Source organism: Chiloscyllium plagiosum, unplaced genomic scaffold, assembly GCF_037043375.1.
Source record: "Chiloscyllium plagiosum isolate Xiang-an unplaced genomic scaffold, Cpla_swu_hap1 HiC_scaffold_14, whole genome shotgun sequence".
In the NCBI taxonomy this organism is placed as follows: domain Eukaryota; kingdom Metazoa; phylum Chordata; class Chondrichthyes; order Orectolobiformes; family Hemiscylliidae; genus Chiloscyllium; species Chiloscyllium plagiosum.
The window spans coordinates 59,183,720-59,208,506 of NW_028270152.1; the positions used below are offsets into that span (position 1 = coordinate 59,183,720).

Sequence of the window (24,787 nt, forward strand, 5' to 3'; positions counted from 1 at the left end):
TCTGCCAATCTGAGTCCACTCCCCAATCATTTCAGTACTTGCTGCTCAACAATATACATGTTTTTCCTTTACTTTTGTAATTATTGTGAATTATCTTGAACAATGAAAGATGAAAAGCTTTGGTAAAATGTGTCCTTTTTCAACAGTACTCAAGTTCTGAGCAATCAAATGACGAGTTATTAAGAAAGTTATCAGATTTCCCCATGCAGTGTGTCAAAATGTTAAACAACGCAAATCTGTTATGGTCCAAATCATAAACACAGCTAACATACTTTGAAAAACTGATTTGTATCTAGATACATGACGTTGTTCAGATATCCCAGTATGAATATAAAGTTCTTCCTGTTCCAAGTAGTAGATTAGCAATGCTAATGTGACGGGATGCACGCTTGATTACCCCATTTCCCCAAGACTCTCATCTCACTTTCAGTGAGGCAGGAGATCATTTTCAACTTGGAAAACAGGTTGAGTGGGCTTTTTCTCTCCTTGGCAACTTGCGAGAGGGGCATTGGTAGGCATATATCTGCTCTTTGCAGCCAGAGATTTTGACATAAGGTGGACCAATCGGGGATTGATGAAATCTGGCGAAAAGCTAAAGGAAAACAGTTGCGTGCATATCAAAGTGGTGATTGGGAATCTGTGCAGGCACCATATGGAATGCTTGGTCAATACCACATACCTCCAAATAGTAAAAGCTATCTGTAATGAAGTTGAGCGTTATACTCGAGTCTTTGCATGTTTGTGGCTTTAAACTAGACCAGGCTGTCATCTAAGAAAAAGGTATACTTAACAAACATTTACCTTAAAATCACTGTCCAATCAATTTTCTCCTCTCGTGTAAGCAGGTAAAAAGACTAAGGTTTCATTGACTATAATTCTTTCCTTCATCCCGCTGTTCAATTCTTCGAGCAATTAATAGTTCCACAAATGTAACATCAGTCTGAAAGCTACTTTCAGCCTTGCAATCGTGGTTCATGCTTCACAGTAACAAACATTTCCTCATGAATGAATTCATTATATGTTGGGAAATGGGTGTTGGCAACTCGATCTAACAATCTGCAATTGGGCAGATGCTTCAGATGGGTGTAGCATGCAGGATTAACGCCTGAGTTACCAGTCAAAGCCTATTTTGTGTTAACTAAATGGAATTCTTTCTTTATTTGTAGGATGTTGAGCTGTATTTGTGGGAATTAAAAGTATTTCTGATTAGCCCCTGTCATGATTCGAAAAGAACCTTGATGAAAAAACATCTCACGTGTTCGTGAACATAGTGCTCCATCTCTACTGGCCGTTTTTGACCACTTCACAGTATGTAATATGATCAACTCAACCATCTTCTCCACTGCCAACTCTCCATTTTCATGCATGTGAAAATCGACATTTAATTTCAGATGACCGGACTTTATGGAAGACAAAATTTTTTTAAAAATCAGACTGGCATAGCAGGTAGGGAAAATTTGAAGAAGTCTTCAACATTTTTATCGAAGGGACACATACACACAAACTTTCAAGAGTTGGTATGCAGAGTTATAGAGAGACAGAAGTCATGTCCTGGGGAAAACATGATGCTAGACAGTTCTTGGACATGGTGGCATGGTCACTATCAAAGCTGTCACAAAGTTAGTCCTTTTTGTTTTTCTAAAAGCTGTTCCTTGGCTTAAGGAGACTCTGTCCTTGATTTTTTTTTTAAAGAGGGGCAATAAACCAGGCTGGGCTCCGATCAGTCTGGTTTGGTACAAGATGAAAAGGATTTTGAGAAGTCTTTTGTTTTGTTTATAACAGATGAGACTTCAGGCCAAAGTGGTCATGCTTTAGAAGTAGCCTGTATAAAGAGAAGGGAGTGGTCAGTTCTTTAGCTGAGCTGGGCTGAGCAGTTTTAGTTCATCCATAAACTGGGAAGTTCAACAGGGAGCTGTATGAAAACTCTCTCTCTTTTCTGCCCTTCAACTTCAACCTATAAGCACTTGCTGCATTTATACTGATTTTTAAAGGAAGTTTGCTTATTGGGACTGTTGTATGTATTCGGAACAGCACAATTAAGTCTAGCTGGATAGGTTGAGTTCTGTAAGGGTTCTTTATTCTGTTCTTTGTGTTTCGTTGTGTAATTTTGTGAATACATTTTTCGTTTGTTTTAAAATCTAGTAGTCAATCTAGCTATCTTACTATGGGTAATTTTCACTGTATACTGACCGAAACAAACTGGAAAGTTAGGTCTCCTGCTACCTGCTTAATGTGTTAAGTAGTCTGGCCTAGTGCATGACAAAACTTATTGGGCTAGTAGGGAGCATGGCATATCTTTTTTATTGAGAAAATTGCCGTGCTATATTTAGTAGTGGTAATACAATTTTTTCATGAATACAGTTTGTTAAACCAATTTGTCCAACAATGCAACCCATCTAATGCATTTAAACCCTTCCTTGTAAATATTTGCTTTGAAGTATACACACTATATTTCAAAGGATAAGAAGCACCCACTTTATTCTATGTCTATAAGAAAATTCAACAGAAATTACATGGTAGGAAATGTTTTGCCATATGACTTAATATTGTACTCACAGTTTATCTGATGCTCTGAAAATATTGAGTTTTAGGATTGGCTGCATGTTACATATTTGTTTCTTTTTATCCTTGAAATTATTTTTTACCCGTTTATCAAATCATTTTCACTCATGACGGTAGTTTTGACAAATAGCTAGACTTGAAATAATTCTGTGGTTTTTACCTTTAAAAAAATCCAGGATGATGAACCAGAACACAAAAGAGGACTTGAAACCATTTCAGTCTTGGTGAGAGATTGGCAACACTGTATGTATGAATGCAAATTGACCATTTTCAAACAATGACAAGATAAATATGAAATTGAAATTAGCAGTATGGACTGAACTTTCCCCAAAATTAGCGAAGTGTCAATTCTAGGGAGATTCATGGAGGACTGCTTTCTGTGAGCAGCAATTGAGTTTTCTCAAGAAGCTTTATGCTGCTCACCTCATTACCAATGCACTCCGCCTCCAGTGCACCGCTCTCAAAAACAGTGGGAGCGCTTTCCACTAGTAGGATCTACTGGATTGCTGACAGATTTAATGTTCTCCCATACACCATGTAGAATGCTGAAAGTGAGAAAACGCCTTTCATAGCCCCAGTGTGGAAAGGATTGTCCTCAAGGTGGCCAACAGAGATAGGTTGGCACCCGATTTGCTGACAGGGATCTGGAGCATTTGTTGGATGGGGTGGTGTAGAGGAGGGTCATCGTCCTTGCGCAGAATCTCGCGAGGAGCCCATGCCACCAGACTCTGAAGCCTAGACTGAAGTTGCCATCTGGATCAGTGCCACTGACTGGAAGAACACCCAGCAATGCTGCAATAAGGTTTAATGATCATCTGTGGTCCACAAATTTAAGTCACATTGTCTTCTCACTGCTACCTCATGCTCATTCTAACTCTGCAGCTTCACCCACCTCCCACTGAGGTGAATTCGCAACCCGTCTTACTGTTTCATGCATCATTTTCATTGAATGGCTCTCACCCTCCCACTCCCCCTGAACATCTCTGTCTTCCTGCCCTTTGCATTGTTTACTCACTCATTTGGGACACCTCAGCACCTTTCCTCACTTGCACCATGCTAAAAACTGTGCCAGCTACATTCATCTCACTCAATCACTCCCTTTAGCTCAATGGAGGAAGAACCAACCCATAATATGGCAGAGAGGAATAAGATAAGAGGGCTGTCCATTAATGGTCTTCTTATTCCCTACTTGAGAGAATCTTGAATTCATGGGAGAGGATAGAGACTGATCATGTGGGGCTATCAAGACCTCTATGTCTCCATAATCTCAGGATTCATTGTCAACTGCCGCACTACTCTTCCACTGTCACTATTGTGAATGTATTCTCAACAAACGTCTACCACTATTTCACAACTCATTACCTCTCTTATCCTGCTCAGTGACCAGTAGCATCCACACAGTCTCTGCCCCAAAGAGAAATTCCACTTCAGCCAACACCATCTCTTCCATTTCTGATGAGGAAATCACAGATCTCTCAGAGGAAGTACTGGCAAAGCTTTCTCCTGCACCCTCCACCATCTCAGATACTGACACCTTGGTGGCTGCAGTAGCCACAGTAGGTTCAGCAGCACAGTCTGGTGAGCACATCGTTGCCATGTATCCGCAGCTGGCTGAGGAAGAAGTGCCCAGGTCACCACCACCCAGGAGATTGCCAGAGATGCGGTACCCGCTTAACACCAGGAAGGTGAGGACCCTTTTGTGTGGGACATTTCAATGAATCAAAGTACACAAGCTGACACAGGGGCAGATTTGTTGGAGACACTCAGGAAACTGTACCAAAAGAATGAAGGAGTGTACCAATGCCATTGATACCATGCTGACACTGGCATGTGTGCATCAGTCTGCTTCCATGGGTAGGCCCAGCACACTCAGCATCTACCAGATATATGCACAGATCAGAATACCAGCCCTGTAGCTATTGGTGCTCAGCACTAATGGCAAGTTAGCAGGGGGAGCAAGGGACTTTGGCCAGATTTCAGGTGCCGCGTCTTCATAGGAATGTGCCAGACAGCATTCAGATGGAGGGAGGAATCACACATAGGCCTAGGAAGTCTCCTCTCAGAAAATTGCTGGCGTGCCTGGCCCTTCCACTTCCACTCTTCCCGCGACCCTCAACCTGGTGAAAGTTCAAGTCAAAAAGGATGAGCATTTCCACTCACAGTACGGCTGGAACTCTGGTCTCAAATGCCCCCGGGTCACCCTTTCCAACTTCCAAGGCCAACATACTCTAACTGGGGAGGCTCCCAACAGTGGAACTCTGTTCAGCAGACAAATTGTGTGGAAGAAAAAGGAAAAGGAAGACTTCAGGGCACGTGGGTATCATGGGTGAAACTTCAAATGAATGATCAGATTTCCCAATATATGTTTACTTCTCTTCACTGTGTTATCAATTGTTGTTATAGCTGCAGCTACAGCATTAGGCTAGAGAGGCTAGTCATCCTTAACATCACACTCAGCTGTTCTATCTGTGTCTGAAGGAAAGTTACTCCGAGGAGAAAGTGACAACTGTAGATGCTGGAGATCAGAGACGAGACTGTGGTGCTGGAAAGGCACAGCTGGTCAGGCAGCATCCAAGGAGCGGGAGAATCGACATTTTGGGCATAAGCTCTTCATCAGGAATGAGGCTTGTGGGTCGGGCTGAGAGAAAAATGGGAGGGGGGTGGGATTGAGGGTGGTAGCTGGGAAAGCGATAGGTGGATGAAGGTGAGGGAGAAGGTGATAGGTCAGAGGAGGAAGTGATGGACATTCAGGAAGGCAGTGCCGAGTTGGAGGCTTAGGACTGGGATAATGTGGGGGGAGGGGAAATGAGGAAGTGGTTGAAATCCACATTTATCCCGTGTAGTTGCAGGGTCCCAAGGCGGAATATGAGGCATTCCTCCTCCAGGTGTTGGGTGGTAACTGTTTAGCAGTGGAGGAGGCCCAGGACCTGCATGTCCTTAACGGAGTGGGTGGGGGAGTTGATGTGTTCAGCCCACGGGGCAGTGGGGTTGGTGGGTGTGGGTGTCCCAGAGATATTCTCTGAAACGATCCACAAGAAGACATCCTGTCTCCCCAATGTAGAGGAGACCACACTGGGTGCAAAGTTACTCCTGCCATTGCACTCAAACTAACATGAAACCAACCTACTTGCCATTGCCTATTATGGAATGCCTACAGTGTGGAAGCAGGCTATTTGGCTGATTGAGTGCACACCAACTCTTATCCCTGTAACCCTGCATTTCCTATGGCCAACTCACCTAGCCAATGTGCAAACTCCACACACACACAGTTGCCCAAGGCTGGAATCGAATGCGGGTCCCTGGCTCTGTGAGGTAGCAGTGTGAACCACTGAGCCACCGCAGCGAAGAAATTTCTGACATTTTCATATAACTATTGATAATTCTGCTTTTAATCACAAAAATCCTAATTTAACCACAAACATAATACAAGGTAATAGAAGGATCACATGCATGACTTTGTGTAAAAGGACATAGGGTACATCCATATATATCATGCACAGAATCCCATCAAATATATAGCTTCTCTCAGTAGGTAAAAAGGGCTGCTTCCCTTATTCATTTGCTGTGTTACTGTCAGTAATCCAATAATGTATCTGTAGGTCTTAACCAACATTGACCAGAAAGATAGAAGTCACAGCATCGGTCAAGAATTTTCTCAATTGTGCAGCCTACCACAAGAATCATAAAAAGGGAAGTTAGGAGGTGACTTCATGGATATGCTGAATATAATTGCCAAATACTCTTCAAAGAAACCTTTTGTGTATATCAGCCCTGGGAAAGATATACAAAGGGAAGTTTAATTAACCAATGACGTCTATGGAAATTCTTTTGAAAATGGAGAATGAATCTAAAATCAATAGCATTAGAAGTTACATACATTGGACAATAATCAACCACATGCATTGGCATTCTACAGCACAAAGTAATTCAAAAGGTTCTTTTATTCCCTTGCATTATGTTTAGAGACTCATATATGACTGAATTTTGACCACGCCAAGGCATTATTTTAAGAAAATGTAACAAAATACTTCCAAGTACAGAAGAAGGTTTAAGTATTGGGGATAGTCAGAACTGGCCTCAGAGCTAGAAATTGTTGCTGCATTCCCAGAGAACTTGTAATATTCTTAAAATTTTGAGGGACAAAAGGAACAGGAAGTAGAACAGGTAATCAGAAAAAGTTGGACTGTAGCATGGAATTTGCTTCAAAGCACAGAACAAAAGGAGAAGACCACTATTTGTCCACCCTGGGAAAGCAGCTTGCAGAATGAAGATGAAGAGTATATGTACAGACTGGAAGATCAGACATATAGCAAAAATACATTAAGCCATCCTCTTTACATTGTTTTCCATTGCTTCACTACACCTTCGCTAGAATCCCGCCGAACCATGACCAGAATCCTCTGCAGTTTTGTCTGGATTGCTTCCCTAACCTCCAGCCACTGACATCCATCAGAAGTCAAAGAGTAAATGCAAAATCAAAAATAAAAGGAGAGAGAAAACACAATGGAGTGAGTACCACAGAAAACTAAAATGGTCAGAGACCCTCTAGCAAAAAAACTGATATCAAAGAAACAAACCAAAAATAAAAAAAAGAAGAAAGGCAGTACCCCACAGCAAAACAAAGACTAATTGTTGCATGAAACATGGATAAGCATTTGTACTAATTGGTAAGTTTATATGCAAGCATTCTGGTTGTTAAATGGTCAGCTCTGCATTGGCAAATTGTCTGGATCTTTCGTTATGTTGATTTCTCTCTTCCTAACCACAAGAGCCTCATGTAATTATCTATTTTTCACTATTATCCCCCAATCGCCATTAACTGCTGCAATATACTAAAATAAATTAAGGGTTTAACATCTAATTGTGCTGCCATGTTGATATAAAATATGGACTTTAATTTTAAAATCTTATCTAATTCACAAACCTAAATTTTGGAATAAGATGGAACAGTTGAAATGAACTCAGACAGTTGAATTGCCAACCTCACCTGAACTGAAAGTTGTCAAATTCAACAGGAATATACAGCAAAGTCCCAGTAACATTGCTGAGACCATGTACCACATTCTGAAAAGGCTACCCACCAATAACTACCTGAACATTAAATTCATGGCCTGGAATTTAAAACTCAAATGTAGAAGCCTTAATATAAAGCTCTAACTCATTGTGAAATTCTCTGTATCATTTTGGAGGGAAAGAGAATGTTTGAGAAGCTAAACTAACTTGTCAGCAGTAAACTTCGTACCGTGCCCAGGTAGCACTTAAAGACTGAACATTTATATTGCAATTTACAAACGTAATTTTGGCAAAGCAAAAGATATTCTACAATTAGCAGCTTAATTGAAGTCAAGATTGCCCTCACACATTACTGCTTTAACTTTAAACTTTAGATCCTCTTGCATTTGTTTCTATTTACCACCTTTAAGTGATTAGACAGTACAAACTGAAATCTGAAGGCAGTCCTTCTGTCTATTTGTCAGCCTTTGTGGTTTCCTGGCAACACACATGAATAGCAGGCATCTTCAATCACCCTTTGCCATCTCTTCAACATCATAATACAAATCTCCTTTTTTCAGTAGCTTATGGGTGTGGACAATCTTTTACAACTTGTTCATAAGCCACCCAAAGAGGAGAAGCCATGACAAAAAACAAAGTCAAATGAGAGCTTCAAGTAAATCGAATTGTAAACACTCCGAAATGTGAATTCAACCTATGTAGAACATAAAATAATAGGGAAAACAAAATAAAACTCAACAAGAAAACCTATGAACACAACATTGGGATAAAGGGGAAAAAAATCCTGACATTTTTCCATTAACCTTTGATTGACTGGATTGATTTGATTTCCAGACTATACTCTGACATATTTCAAACTTTCATATTTGAGTGGCATGGGAAACCCCATTGTATGCTATTTCCTAATGCTCATTCATTTTGCTATCAGGGAGAAAGGAAACAGAACAAAAGAAAATGACACAAATACTTAACTTTGTTGACCCTGGATAAAGTACGAGGAGAAAGTGAGGACTGCAGATGCTGGAGATCAGAGTTGAAAAGTGTGGCATTGGAAAAGCACAGCAGGTCAGGCAGCATCCGAGAAGCAGGAGAATTGATGTTTCGAGCATAAGCCCTTCATCAGAATATGACTGAAAGATTCTAGAGCATTTTGGAAGAAAGACAGAAATTAAAAGGAGGTGGGACATGTTTGCAGAGAAAGGATGAAATTACACAAAGTGAAACATTGTCTTGGTTCAGAAAATCAAATATTGAAATCAATCTGGTTCAAATATAGGCTGGAAATAAGAAATGGCAAGGGAAGTAAGTCACTGGTGAAAGCAGTATACACTGCCCCTCCCCTCCCCCCCAAAAGAAAATACAACAGCTACACTGTATTGAGCTTCATTGGAACACACCAAGAGGTTGAGAACAGAAATATGAGTGAGAGCAAGGTGTTAAATTCAATTGGAAAGCATTCGGATGCACATCATTTTCTGAATGATATTTTACAATCTTCAACATAAGATTGAGTTTATCAACTTTGCACTGCAAACTATGCCCCCATTTGGTTCTTTTATTTTCTGCCTTGTGCCTGTTTAAATCTCGCTTTTTTGTGGGGGGGTTTCCTGCTTCAGACAGTGCTGGGCAATATTTTTGTATTGACATTAATTCTGGAAAAATGATTTGACCTTTTACTGCTACCCATTTTCCATATTCCCCTTGCGATTAATCCATGACATCTCTTGAGATTTATCTTGTCCTGTCCTCTACTCCATCCAAATCATCCCTTTTTAAAATCATCTACATCCTTTCAACAGCTTAAACCCAATTTAAACCCAATTTAGAAGCACTGAATCCAAAATGAAACATTAACTCTTCTCACCCTACAGATGTCACAAGGACTGCTAAAAAATTTTCCTGCCCATTCTGGTTTTCCTTCAGATTTCTGGAAACCACTGTATTTTGCTTTTAACATATAGAACCCATGTTGCTGAGGTTAATATATTTGCGTGAGTACAGGCCTGACTAACTAATAGAAATTTGAGTCTGGATAAACAGGTCATTTTCAGGATGTCAGGCTGTAACTAGTTGAGTGCTGCAGTGATCTGTACTGGGAATTCAATTGTGTAATCTCTTTTAATGACCTCATTGAAAAAGACAGTGTGATCTATAGCCAAAAGCTGGTATTGATACAAAGCACTGTAGGTGTGGTCTTATGAACACTGTAGGTGTAGTCTTTTTACAGCTATAGTGAGACTTGCATGCTTTTGTGCCCCCACACTCTTCGCAATAAAGACGAATATCCTTCTAAATCATTTGCTGCAACTGTCTTATTAACTTTGGTGCATGAACTTTTACCTGAACAAAATTCCTTTTGTACCACAGCATTCTGTGGTCTCTTCATTTAAATAATTATTTGAGGATATGAAGATGTGTCGGAAGACAAGTAATTAGGAGGACAATCAGTGGGGGGTTGGGAGGACGTTTGTGGGGGAGGGGGGGAAGGAGGAGACAAGAGAGATGCTGAGATGGGAAAAAATTAGGGTGAGTTGGACCTGGCAAGATATTCCCATCACCTCTCAATTGGAGAGGAGTGGGAAACCAGGATGACCTATCTGTATATACACACAAAGTTGCACCCAAAAAGACTGTAAAAGGATACAGATAGAATAAGTCCATGGGCAAACATTTGCTGGCTGGGGTATAATGTTGGAGACTGTATTCCACAGGAAAAATTGAAAAGGAAATTATTATTGAATGGAGAGGGACTGTGAAATGCAGCAGTGTCAAAGGATCTGGACGTCTTTGTGCAGGCAACATAAAAGGTTAGCATTCAGGTGCAGCAAATTATTAGAAAGCCATATGGAAAAGTAGCCTTTAATGCAAGATAAGTGCAACAGAAAAGCACAGTCTTACTACAACTGTGTCTGGCATTTGTGAGATCACAACTGGAATACAGAAGTTAATTTCGGTCTCTTTACTCATAAGTGGATCTGATTACACTTTAGAAAAGATTCACAAATGAATTCCTTTGATTAAGGATCATCAGTCTAGGTTCAAATAACTCTTAGACATAATGCATGACAGAGCAAGCATGAAACCTGTATCAGCTATTCCTGCTCTTATTTCTAAAGATATGTTCTTTGCAATAGAAAACTGAGGAATGTGATTTAGTCTGGAGTTCACTGTTTATTTAGGAGCTTTCCACATTTGCACATATAGTGAGGGAGCTAGAAACAACTAATGAGAATAACAGAACTTCTTCAACCTTAATCAAAACTGCATCAGACCATTGCAAATTCAACATTATATCACCAAATTCACTTTTCATTTCACTAACAGTACACCTTTCTGTCATTGCCTCTACTCCAACTTGTTTGCTGCTGGTTCCGTTATCCACGTCTGCATTACCATTAAACTAGTCTGCTCTAAAGCTAACGGTTGATCTTCCATTTCTCATTCTGTCGAGATGACCTCCCTTATAGCTCTGATACTCATATCTCAGTTTGCACAAAGTGCTGTCCATACACCACCTCTGTGCTTGCTTCCACTCTGGCAACACTTTGATTTTAAAATTCTCATCCATCTTTTAAAATCTGCTTAGGGCCTTGCGTCTCCACTTCTGAAGTCTTCAGCTCTCTGATTCTGGGCTCTTGTGCACTTCCAATCTTTATTGCTCCACTACTGGTGACCAGATATTCAGATGATTGCAACCTCAGGTCAGAAATCTTTCCTCAAGCCATTTTGCACTCTCTTATTCAGAACATTCCTTTCAACCAACCTCTTCCACTTCCTGATCTCCCTTATGTGGACTGGTGTCAAATTTTGTATAATATTTCCATGAAGCACCTTGAGGTAATGAACAATGTGAAAGTGTTTTTTTTTAAGTTATTGCTTTAGCAGTTTTTAATATTTTAACACTGGAAATATGTAGAAAAGGAAGGAAGAATATTGAGAACACCAGGGTCTGTGAACATATGGATCAGAATACATGCCATGTTAGATGGAGGAAAGGTTACTGATGAAGTTGTAATCATTGGGCAATTTGATTATCCTACCTTCCTTAATCATTATGTTTTATGTACAACAAGAAAGGCTGCTCTGCCTCATCTTGGTCTGGATAATTAAGCAGGACATGCAAATTACTTGAAGCAAGAACATTTCAGAAATAATGACCACAACCTAATTAGGTTTGCACTGAAAATAAATGAACCCAACAACCTTTGGACTACCAATTAGCCTAATTAAATGGCATAAAAGTGGGGCTGATGCAGATTAATCATTGAAGGAATGACACACTCAACAGTAGATCACTGGTGAGGTATACTCAAGCATGAGATTAATGAGGTATAGCATAGAATAAAAATATAATCATAAAAGATGAATATAAAAATGGCAGATTTAAAAAAAACATTTTGTTACACAAGTTCCAAAAGAAGACAATAGGCTCATGAAAGAAAACATAAATAGGTTAATAAAAATAGGAACAGCATGTCTTTTTCTAAGCACAAAGAATTAAGTAATTAGTTGAAGAAATACAGAGCCATTTACAGATGAAGGAGTCATCTTGTACTTGAATTGTGGAAGTATTTACTCTGTCTTTACAAGACAAAGTGAAAAAACTGAAACGGGGCAATTGGAAAGGTGAGGAAAGTGATGTGTTTGCAAAAGAAAACCATTCCAAAAACAAGTCAACAGGGTAAAGTAGCACATGTCCCAAACACTGTATGGGTTAACTGACACACAATCCATACTTTGTGAACATTGTGGAAAGATGAATTGTCCAAAAGAAGTAAAGTACAACAAGCTATGCATACTTGTTCACAAAAGAAGCACTTCAAACCAAAACCACCCTTCCCCTTTTTTAGGTTGCGATTATTAAATATGAAAGCTTGGATTGAAATGCAATCATGTACAAATGTCCTTTCTGACTTGTCTTTGCCATGAAGCACACTCATGAAGGCAGACATCTTAAAACCAGTTGGAATAAAGACATAGTCCAAGTAATATTGCCCTGCTAGAACTTATAACATAATCTTTACTCTTGCTGATATCTCCGCTCAAGAGAAGGAGCCCACCACTGCCAATATGCAAAACTCTGCCAGGTTATAGCAGGCGTTCACTGCACCATCCAAGTACAGATAAACTTGGCAGAAGTCTCCTGAACTATTCCAAACAAATTTGCTGAAAACAATTTGCAAAGATCCCAAATTATAGGTCCAGGCAATGTAGAAGGCAGGTATGTTGGACACAATGGATCACAAACACAAACAAGCATTCTCCTCCTTTAGTAATTTTGGGAGTTATTCCCACCAAAACTGACCCACCTAGGGTTGACAGGATTATGTTGGGAAGGCATGGAAACTGAGTGAGCGCTGAGGCCTTTCCTCATGGTCAGTTATAAGCAGATGACAAACCAGTTGGAAAATTTCTATTTCTGGGGTTAGGGAACCCAGTATTGGGTCCTTCCCTGACACTTGCTCTTTTCTGTTGTAACTGAGATTCTGGATAGTCCACTGGGGAAAGTCCAGTTGTCAGAATTTCAAAAAGATGGATGAACAGAGATCTTGGATCAAAGCTGTTGCTATCTTAAATTAGAAGTAAAATGGTGATTGAAAGAAGCAAACTTAGTGAGATTCTGGATTGTACTGTGCTCCATTAGAAGCACATTAGAGATAGATACAGAACAGAATTTACCAATTAGTTCAGTGTTGGGACTCCTACATTTGGTTGGGAGGAGGTGAGTTAAGGCCACATTCAAACATTTCTACCTATTTCAGTGCAGTGAATGAATGCAGCATTGTTGGAGTGGCCTTTTTCCATTAAACAGGCATCCTATCAAGTCTCCTGTCAGCTACTGTTCTACAGAAAACACAATTGTTCCAGTCTCATGTTGTTTGCTCATACCCTCTAATCCAGGCAGCATCCTGGTAACCCCTTCTACACCCTCTCCAAACACTCCGCATTCTTCCTATAATGTAGCAAACAGAATTAAATGCAAATGTGGCATATCTTATAAAGTTGCAACATGACATCCTGACTCTTGTACTCAGTTCGGAGAAAGTGAGGACTGCAGATGCTGGAGTACCAGAGTTGAAAAATGTGGTGCTGGAAAAACACAGCAGGCCAGGCAGCATCCGAGGAGCAGGAGAATCGACGTTTCGGGCATAAGCCCTTCTTCAGGAATGAGGCTGGTGTGCCAAGTGGGCTGAGATAAAAGGTGGGGGGGGAGGGAATTTGGGGGAGGGGCACTGGGAATACAATAGGTGGAAGGAGGTGAGGGTGATAGGCCGGAGAGGGGGTGGGGGCAGAGAGGTCGGGAAGACAATTGCAGGTCAAGAGGGCAGTGCTGAATCCAAGGGTTGGGACTGAGATAAGGTGGGGGGAGGGGAAATGAGGAAGCTGGAGAAATCTACATTCATCCCGTGTGGTTGGAGGGTTCCTAGGCGGAAGATGAGGCGCTCTTCCTCCAGGCATCGTGTGGCCAGGGTCTGGCGATGGAGGAGGCCAAGGATCTGCATGTCTTTGGCGGAGTGGGAGGGGGAATTCAAGTGTTCAGCCACTGGGCAGTTGGGTTGGTTGGTGCGGGTGTCCCAGAGGTGTTCCCTGAAACGTTCCACAAGTAGGCGACCTGTCTCCCCAGTGTAGAGGAGACCACATCGGGTGCAGCGGATACAGTAAATGATGTGTGTGGAAGTGCAGGTGAATTTGTGACGGATATGGAAGGGTCCATTGGGGCGTTGGAGGGAGGTGAGGGGGGAGGTATGGGCACAAGTTTTGTACTTCTTGCGGTTGCAGGGGAAGGTGCCGGGAGTGGAGGTTGGGTTGGTGGGGGTGTGGACCTGAAGAGGGAGTCGCGGAGGGAGTTGTCTCTCCTGAATGCTGATAGGAGTGGGGAGGGAAATATATCCCTGGTGGTGGGGTCTGGAGGTGGCGGAAATGACGGAGGATGATACGATGTATCTGGAGGTTGGTGGGGTGGAAGGTGAGGACCAGTGGGGTTCTGTCCTGGTGGGAGTTGGAGGGGGCGGGGTTCAAGGGCGGAGGTGCGGGAAGTGGAGGAGATGTGGTGGAGAGCATCATCGACCACGTCGGAGGGGAAATTGCGGTCTTTGAAGAAGGAGGCCATTTGAGTTGTTCGGTCGTGGAATTGGTCCTCCTGGGAGCAGATGCGGCGGAGGCCGAGGAATTGGGAATATGGGATGGCATATTTACAGGGGGTAGGGTGGGAGGAGGTATAATCTAGGTAGTTATGGGAGTCGGTCGGTTTGTAGTAAATGTCTGTGTTGAGTCGGTCGCCCGAGATAGAAATGGAGAGGTCTAGGAAGGGGAGGGAGGAGCCTGAGATGGTCCAGGTAAATTTGAGGTCGGGGTGGAAGGTGTTAGTAAAGTGGATGAACTGTTCAACCTCCTCGTGGGAGCACGAGGTAGCGTCAATACAATCCTCGATGTAGCGGAGGAAAAGGTGGGGGGGGGTGGGGTGCCAGTGTAGCTGCGGAAGATGGACTGTTCCACATATCCGATGAAGAGGCAGGCATAGCTGGGGCCCATGTGGGTGCCCATGGCTACTCCTTTAGTTTGGAGGAAGTGGGAGGATTGGAAGGAGTTGTTGTTAAGAGTGAGGACCAGTTCAGTCAGTCAAAGGAGGGTGTCAGTGGAAGGGTACTGGTTGGTATGGCGGGAGAGGCTTGAAGGCCTTCGTGATGGGGGATGGAAGTGTATAGGGACTGGATGTCCATTGTGAAAATAAGGCGTTGGGGTCCGGGGAAGCGAAAATCATGGAGGAGGTGGAGGGCGTGGGTGGTGTCCCGAATGTAGGTGGGGAGTTCTTGGACTAAGGGGGACAGGACAGTGTCGAGTATGCAGAGATGAGTTCGGTGGGGCAGGAGCCGGCTGAGACAATGGGTCGGTTGGGGCAGTCAGGTTTGTGGATTTTGGGCAGGAGGTAGAAACGGGCGGTGCGGGGTTGTGGGACTATGAGGTTGGAGGCGGTGGGTGGGAGATCCCCTGAGGTGATGAGGCTATGGATGGTCTGGGAGATGATGGTTTGGTGGTGGGAGGTGGGGTCATGGTCAAGGGGGTAGTAGGAGGAGGTGTCCGCGAGTTGGCGTCTAGTTTCAGTGGTGTAAAGATCTGTGCGCCAAATACCACTGCGCCTCCCTCGTCTGCCGGTTTGATGGTGAGGTTGGGGTTGGAGCGGAGGGTGAGAGGTTGGAGTGGGTGATGGGCATGAATTTCAGCCCCTCAAAATGGTATCCATGTGGTAGTTGATAAATTTAACCCTAATAAGTAGTCAAAAGATTAACTATTACATGAGTATGTATGGTGCATTGAATGGAGGAAAGTTTCTGCAGGTGAACTAGAAGAGCAATTAGGAGCAATTTATTAAATGAGTGGTATAGTTATGGGTGTTGGGTTGAAAACAAGGTTTTGGGACCTTAATGAACTGAATTCTTTGGGAAAACTTTCGGGATATATAAGCAGAGGAAAAGGTGGGGGGGGTGGTGCCAGTGTAGCTGCGGAAGATGGACTGTTCCACATATCCGATGAAGAGGCAGGCATCGCTGGGGCCCATGTGGGTGCCCATGGCTACTCCTTTGGTTTGGAGGAAGTGGGAGGATTGGAAGGAGTTTTTGTTAAGAGTGAGGACCAGTTCAGTCAATCAAAGGAGGGTGTCAGTGGAAGGATACTGGTTGGTATGGCGGGAGAGGAAGAAGTGGAGGGCTTGGAGGCCTTCGTGATGGGGGTGGAAGTGTATAGGGACTGGATGTCCATTGTGAAAATAAGGCGTTGGGGTCCGGGGAAGCGAAAATCATGGAGGAGGTGGAGGGCGTGGGTGGTGTCCCGAATGTAGGTGGGGAGTTCTTGGACTAAGGGGGACAGGACAGTGTCGAGGTATGCAGAGATGAGTTCTGTGGGGCAGGAGCCGGCTGAGACAATGGGTCGGCCGGGGCAGTCAGGTTTGTGGATTTTGGGTAGGAGGTAGAAACGGGCGGTGCGGGGTTGTGGGACTATGAGGTTGGAGGCAGTGGATGGGAGATCCCCTGAGGTGATGAGGCTATGGATGGTCTGCCGGTTTGATGGTGAGGTTGAGGTTGGAGCGGAGGGAGTGGAGGGCTGCATGTTGTGAGGGTGAGAGGTTGGAGTGGGTGAGAGGGGTAGACAGGTTGAGGCGGTCAATGTCACGGCGGCAGTTGGATATGAAGAGATCAAGGGCAGGTAAAAGGCCTTGTACTCAATTCCCCAATTAATAAAGGGAAGCATTCCATGTGCTTTCTTTACCACCCTATCTACTTCTGTGACCACTTTCAGAGAGGTATGAACTTGATCCCCAAGATCCCTTTCAGCATCAATGCTATTCAACATCCCGCCATTAACTGTATACGTTTCCTTAACATTTGGTCTCCCAAAGTATAGCGCCACACACTATCCTGATTAAGTTCCAACTGCCATTTCTCCACCCACATCTGCAATTCCACTCTATCCTTTGATAATTGTCTACACTATCCACAACCTTTATGTCTTCTGCAAACTTACTAACCCAATCATCTACATTTTCACCCAACTATATATTATATATATAAGCAGATTTCTAAGTATGGATTCCGACAGAACACCTCTAGTAATGGACTGCCTGAAAAACACCCTTCCACCACTATCCTCTGCTTTCTAAGGGCAAGCCAATTCTGAATCCAAGCCGCCAAGTCGCTATTGATCCCATGCATTGTGATCTTCTGGATGAGCCCACCTTGAGAGACCCTGTCAAAACCCTCCTAAAATCCATGTAGGCAACATCCACTGCTCTACCCTCATTGATCACCTTTGTCACATCCCCAAATCGATTCAATCAATTTAATAAGATAAGACCTGCCCCCGCACAAAGCCATGCTAATTGTGCTTAATAAAGCCATACTTTCCCAGATGCCCCTAAACCCTATCCTTAAAAATTCTCTCGATAGTTTCCCAACCACCATTGAGAGACTATGGGCATTATCCCTATTTTCCTTTTTGAATAGAGGAACAACATTAGCTATTCATCAGTCCTCCAGGATCTCTCCAGTGGCTAGTGAGAATGTAAAGATATTGGTCAAGGCCCCAGCAATCTCCTCTCTTGCCTCTCTCAATAACCTTAGGCAGATACTATGGGGCACTGGGGACTCATGCACCTTAATGTTCTTCAAGAGGCTTGACACCACTTCTTTCTTGAGTTCACAATGCCTTAGCATATTTGCATGCTCCACATGAATCTCACTATCCTTCATATCTTTCTCTTGAATGAATACCAATGTGAAATACTCATTTAGGATCTTGCTCACATCCTCTGCCTCCAAGCACAAGTTCCCTCTTTTATCCTTGAGTGATCCTATCTTGTCTTGTTATGCTATTTTTTTTATCTATGTGTAGAATGCCTTGGGATTCTCTTTAACCCTACTTGTCATAGTCATTTCATGCTCTCTTGCTCTCCTAGTTCCCTGCTTAAGTTCTTCCATGCTTTCTTTATATACCTCACAGGCCCTATCCAATATTAGCTTCCCCAACCTTAAATATGCTTCTTTTCTCCTTTTGACTAAATTCACAACCCCCCTTGTTATCCAAAGGGCTCTTACTTTGCCATTCTTGTCCTTAACTGGAACATTACGGACCTGGACTCTGACCAACAGGTCTTCAAACAACTCTCACATGTCAAATCTGGATTTGCCCAATAACTCCTCCAATTAACACTTTCTAGGTACTGCCGAATACTGATTCCAAAAGTATTTTATTGACTGAGAGTCCATTTGAACATTCTGAGACAACAGCAAGTGCTTGATAGTTACAAGTCCTTTCTTCCTTCAAATTAAACATTGATATGTAAAAAATGCTCAATACAGAAAAAATTAATGGAGAACCTGATAGATGGTTTCAAAGTGAGGAAATGTTAAGAGAGTTTCTTAAGTAAAACCCAGTTCTACTCATCAGTGAATCAGTAATAAAGGGATTATCACAATAATGGAAAACATGGAAAATATACAACCTTTCTTTTCATGTAGAGTTTGCAGAACACAGTATATATCACAATAGATATAGTTGAACATACAGGCAATAATGTCATTAAGAAGGGAACTGGATAAGCATTTGGAAAGAAAGTGCATTAAAAGATTTGAGGCATAGATGAAATTGAAATTGAATAAACCATTTCAACTTAATTACGAGAGCAACAGTGGATAAATCACAATGTGCAAATTCAATTACGCCTCAAAATGAATGACCACAAAATATTCACTGTCAGGAATAAATAAGCACAACTTTTCCATTTGCAGTTAAATGCATTCTTTGAGCAAGATTCATGGCACCTGGTCTACCATGGCTAACAGTGACTTTGCTCATATAATCTTCCACTCTTCAACTCATTATTAACACAACCCATTAATAATACAACCCAATACAACTCAAAGGCAACATGGTGGCTCAGTGGTTAGCACTGCCACCACACAGCATCAGCGACCCGGGATCGATTCCAGCCTCGGGCTTTGTGGTGTTTGCACATTCTCCTCGTGACTACATGGGTTTCCTTTGGGTGCTCCGGTTTCCTCCCACAATCCATACATGTGCAGGTTAGGTGAATTGGCCATGCTAAATTGCCCATAGTACTCAGGGATGTAGAGGTTAGATGCATGAGTCAGGAGTAAATGTAAGGGAATGGGTTTGGATGGGATACTGTTCAGAGGGTCGTTGTGGACTTGTTGGGCGGAAGGGCCTGTTTCCACACAGTAGGGATTCTAATTCTAGTCAAAGTTTGACAACTCTTCAATGCCCGTCTCACAAAATCACACAGCAAAAGAGGCAGAATTGCTCACCACTGCCAGGACCATCCATTCTCATGGGCTGCTGGTGCTCTCTTTAAAGCCTAGCTGGCATGGCCCAGCAGATAACACATTTTAGTGATGATGATGGCCTACTGCTTCTTTAATTAGTGTCTGCATTCTCTTTGAGAATTCAGGACAATGACAGTTTGGTCTTTCGATCCTGGGTCTCTTCCTTCTTCTCTGCCCCACTGGTGGACCCTCACCTGTTGCTTCTCCCTGTCAAGACTGAGAGGTACAGGAGATTGTGATTCTTGCTGATGACATTGGAATTGCTTCTCCTTCAACTCTATCATCCACACTGAAGCAAAACTATGAGAGCACTAGTCACGCAATGCCCATATAAACTAAAGAAGGTCAGAAAGCTAACACAACTCTATTGGAGGAAGTCCTGAGCTCTCACGTGGCATCAGTCCCTCACATAGTGTGGTCTAGGAGCCTCTCAAGAAAGTCATTGAGATTTCTCCATGGTGAACTTGGAGGTACATCACCCTATCCAAACAAATATTACACAACCAAATCCATTTTGCTAATTCATGGGCATAGAATTCAGCTTTTAAACCCTCCTGACAGTTCCCTCAGACCCGGAATACCAGAAAAAAGGTAGCTATGCACATCACAAACTTTCATATCTACAGTTCAATGTGTGAATATGGCAGCTCCAATGTTCAGTCTTCTAATTTCCCGATGGAATGTGCTTTTTCTATGAAAATAATTATGTTTATCTAATTACATTTATGTGTCATGACAAAGAGATAATTAGTGAGCGTAATGTAATAATCTTTTTTTGCTTGAGGCCATAGAAATTATCTACTAATGAGTGCAATTTGAAGCCAGATGGGTGGCATTGTCAAATCATTGTTGGCAGAATTATTGCAATCGCCACCACAAAAGCCAGAAATTTCAGCAACTTTCACTGCATCCACAAAACAAGAAGGCCACAAACATGTGCAGATAGCGGTGGAGTCAGGCCTCTGAGCCTGGGCTCATCTGCACAGTCCACTTTTCTTTTCATTTTTTTCCTATTTTTCTCCCTCTTCTCTTGTTTTTACTCTTATTCTACATACCTCTTTGTGCAGAGCTCAGTCGCAGTGACAGGTGGTGAATGGCCCCAGAAGCATGGACCAGAGCAGGCCTAGAAGCATGGACTGGAGTGGGCTCAGAAGGGGAGACTGGAGCAGGCCCAGTGGTGTGGACTGGAGTGGGCCCAGAAGTGGAGACTGGAGCAGGCTCAGAAGCAGACACCGGAGCGGGCGCGGAAGTGCAGACTGGAGCGGGCCCGAAAGTGCAGACCAGAGCGGGCCTGGAACCGGGGACTTGTGGCGGTGGAGGTGAGTTTGGGTTCCCAGAGGTTTCTGCATGGTTGAGGCAGTTCTAGCTTTGACTCATAGCTAGTGTGGCAGTGACAAAGTTTGGGTTCCTGGAAGCAAATGCATCCAATGCAGATTCATGGCGGTAGTGGCAAAGGTGAGATTGGGCCCAGTATGACACCGGGCAGTGGCTGTATTTGTGAGGTGGGCCAGAAGTGGACTCATGGTGGCATCAGTCAAGTCGGGGCTGGTGCAGAACCCGCAGCATCGGTGGCGACTGGATTGAAGTCACGATTCAGTGCTTCACGGGAAACGTGGAAAACATTTTCTTGATGTTGAGTTACTGGTTTTTTTCATTCCCACAAGATTTTTCCAAAATTCTTGGTGTTGCCCATGCTACACCAAGGAAGGGATAATTCTACCCACAATGCAACTTTTATGTGTAGCATCAGAACAAGCAAAGCAGAGTTCATCCTCATGAATAGGATCAACAGCTCTGGTGATACAGCAGTCTCCGAATGTTACACTAAACTAGCATTTTACAATTTCTGTTGCAGTGCCAAGATGACATTTGGCCACATGCTTCTTGTTCAGAATAAATGCCAGCAAGTTGACTCTTGCAGTACACACTGGGGGCTAATTAGGAATTTGGGACTCCAATCTTCTACTTAAACCTATCTGATGCATGGGACTATTCCTGCATCCTAAGCTGTGTGAAAGACAATCTGATAGTCAACCCTCACTTCATAAAAAGCATCTGCATTGTGACTGTAAAAAGAACCCATTATCAATAATCAAAATTTACTTGTGCTAGAATACAAATATGGATGACTAAATTGTTGGATGTTTTGAATTTGACATTTATGTGAACAAAAATCAGGAAAAAGCTTAACCCTGCCATAGCTGATGAAGTTCAGAGGAAATATGTAAAAAATTGGGAATTAACGTTAAAAATTGCTCAAAATGTTAAAATAGGACCTACAAAGAAACACAGAAAAAAATAAACTCAACTATTTAAAGGTCAATACCCTAATTTTTAAACTTTGATAGAAAAACCTCCAGTGAATAAAACGTGTACTAGGAAAAGGAATTCCTGCTTATGTGGTACATTTTTACTCAGCTCACAGCTAATTCTAAAGCACTACAAATGAAATAAATGTGGGATCACTGTACACTCATTGTTGTCTTTCCCAGATACACCAATAAAACATCGTAGATAGCCAACCTCCAGTATATCCAGATTGAAAATGTGTCTAGAGCATTGCTTTGTATTTCTACATTTATGCATAGCATTCAATATGCATACTGATGTATATGTTCCGTGTGCATACCATATAGTCTCAATGAGGCTAAAAAAATGTAATAAATTTATTCCTGCATTCCCCAAATGCATTTCAAAGTGATCAGTTTTGGTGATACTTTAATATGAATGTAACTGAAATTCTTAAAAACATAATAATTAACTTCATTTATTCTTATTCTGATAATGAACAGACTCTGAAAAAAAACCAGCCAATTACACATTATTATCATAGTTAAGATAATTTAGACCTGGCTTCAATTATTTTCCACCAGTTAAAATTATCACATTATTAACTATAGGCCCAATCAATCCCTAAAATGGTAAACATGACAGCTGCAAAAGCCTTTAAAATATTTAGATGTTTTACAGTTAAGTCTCTGCTGTAACAGTATGTTTGAGTATTCATATGAAAATAGCAATCAGCATGAGATTATACATAGTTAATAAATAAAACATTTTTTTGCATGAAACCTCAAACGATGGAAAGTTAACAGTCCCAACTGCTAAGCCAGCCAGTGCTCGCTTATTGACTACAGTGTTATTTCTCGCTGAAAATCATTCAGACAAGCTAATGATTTTAACATTCTTTACAATTCTGAATATTTTTACATTCCATATTTATTACTATGACTCCATAATTCACATTATCCGGTTTATCGAAATTTCTAAACAATGAATCAAAGAGGAATACTGATGAGCAAACCACAATGTAACCCATCACCTTACAATTCCCTAAAGCTCAGTCTTCCCTCTTCAAACCTTCCTCTGCTAATTAGCCTTTAAACAGTATAATTTCAGTTAGTTTAAAATCTATGCCAAATTCTGTCCTATCTACAATGATTCTGTTGTGCCTTGTATGCTCTTGATTCTCTTAAATTATCTGAAAAATACAGTTTCAAAGGGAAAAGTATGACCATAATATTACTGTTGATTAATTCACCCACTGTTGCAGATGTCAAGAGTTTACTGAAATTAGGCTCCTTTGGTTTTTGAAACAAATAATGTTGCTTATAAAATTGCCATTCTCCTTCTTGAAAAAGACTTAAGTACGTTTGTGTGGAAAGTATTCAATTTTATTCTTGGCAAATAAAACATTGTTCAAGTTATTTCTCAAGAAAACCACTGAGATCAACAAAAGGTGAAGGTAAGGATAGTACAGACCACTACTTCTCATATCGTTATCAATGGGCCCAGTCCATTTCAGAACGATGAAGGCATGGTGGCTCATGGTTAGCAGTGCTGCTAGGAACCTGGGTTTGACTCCACCTTTGGTTGACTTTGTGCAGTTTGCGCATTCTCCCTTTGACTGCATGACTTTCTTCCAGATGCCCTGGTTTCCTCCCACAAAGCTGTGCAGGTTAAGTAGATTGGCCTTGGTAGATTACCTGTAGTGTCTTGGGATATGTAGGTTACATGAATTAGCCATGAGAAATGCAGAGACAGGGTGAGGAGGAGGTGGGATGGTCTTCGGAAGGTCAGTGTATACTTGATGGGCTGAATAGCCTGTTTTGGCACTGTAGGGATTCTTGGATTTAATTTTGGTACTGATCTCAGCTACACTGCTGTTGGTTAAAATGAAAACAATGGCCATTAGGCAGCTCCCCTGTCCTACTCCAGAAAGGAATTATTGATGCCCTGTGAACAATTCACAAACCATCCGTTCACCTTTTCATACTGTTACCAACACTCACACTCACCCATATCTCACCAGAATCTAAGATTAACTTCCTTTCAAGTAACAGTCAGTGATTGCCAAAATGTGAAATGTCACTTTTTTTTTGCCTGAGTGTCATGCTATAAAACGATCTGAATTCTTGTATTACTGGATGATTTTCTCCTGCTGCTTAGTTTTATGTTTTGTTCTGATCATGATTTATTACGAAGCATCTGTATGTTGAGTTTCAACAATCTCTATTAGAATACGGAAAAATGAACACAAGTTACAACATGCAAAGAGACCATTCGAGCCAGCTAGCTCCTGTCCACATTTGTCTTCCACCTAAGTACATATTCTCGTCACACTTTCCACTTTAGTCCCAGATTGCTTCAAATCACTTGCTTCATTTACCGATTTACTCCTGTATGTTGAAATATATCTGCCTGAACTGTTGCTTCTGGAAGTGAACGATGGGAACCATGATGTGGAGGTGCATTGTTGGCCATGAGCAGGAAGGAAGACTTGTAAAGATCATTTATTTTTACTGAAAAGGAATAAAAGGGCAATTTGGCACACAAGATTCAACTAAGATCAGAAAAATTTATAGAAGTGGGGAATTTGATTCCAGGAGCCAATTGAAATATAAGATATACCAGCTGCATTGAGGAAACTGTTTCCTTTCTGGTACAGAGAGTTGTAATGCTGTGAATTCACTTCCAGAGACAGAAGTCAAATGTCACCAGGTTATAGTCAAACAGGTTTATCTGAAATCACAAGCTCTTGGAGCTCTGCTCCTCCATCAGGTGACTTCTGACTTTGTCTACCCAGTACCTCCGTATCATGACAGTTCAGGCAGATACATTCCAACATACTGGAGTCAATTGGTTGGGTGAATGAAGGAAATGTGATTTGAAGTGATCTGGGAATAAAGGGGAAAATGTAATTAGAAATATGTACTTTGGTGGAAGGTAAATGTGGACAGGCTCAAATGGTCCCTTTGCATGTTATATCCATTTCTTCATAGTTTAATGGAGATTGCTGAAAGTCAACATATAGATGCTTTGCAATGAAGGAATCAAACCATTTCAGTATTGTCCTCACTATTAAACACAAATGA

The 24,787-nt window shown here is 41.9% G+C and overlaps 1 protein-coding gene across 12 annotated transcripts in view; it reads right to left on the reverse strand.

Annotated features, from left to right (window-relative positions):
* Positions 1-24,787, reverse strand: part of chl1b (cell adhesion molecule L1-like b) — a 900,313-nt gene that overhangs the window by 645,880 nt on the left and 229,646 nt on the right. The window contains exon 1 of one of the 12 annotated variants that reach the window (XM_087994479.1): positions 802-952. The exons of the other annotated variants lie outside the window; for them this stretch is intronic. The gene's annotated coding sequence lies outside the window, so the exon portion shown is untranslated. Of the gene's footprint in view, positions 1-801; positions 953-24,787 lie in introns of those variants that run through there. 12 annotated transcript variants of the gene reach the window in all.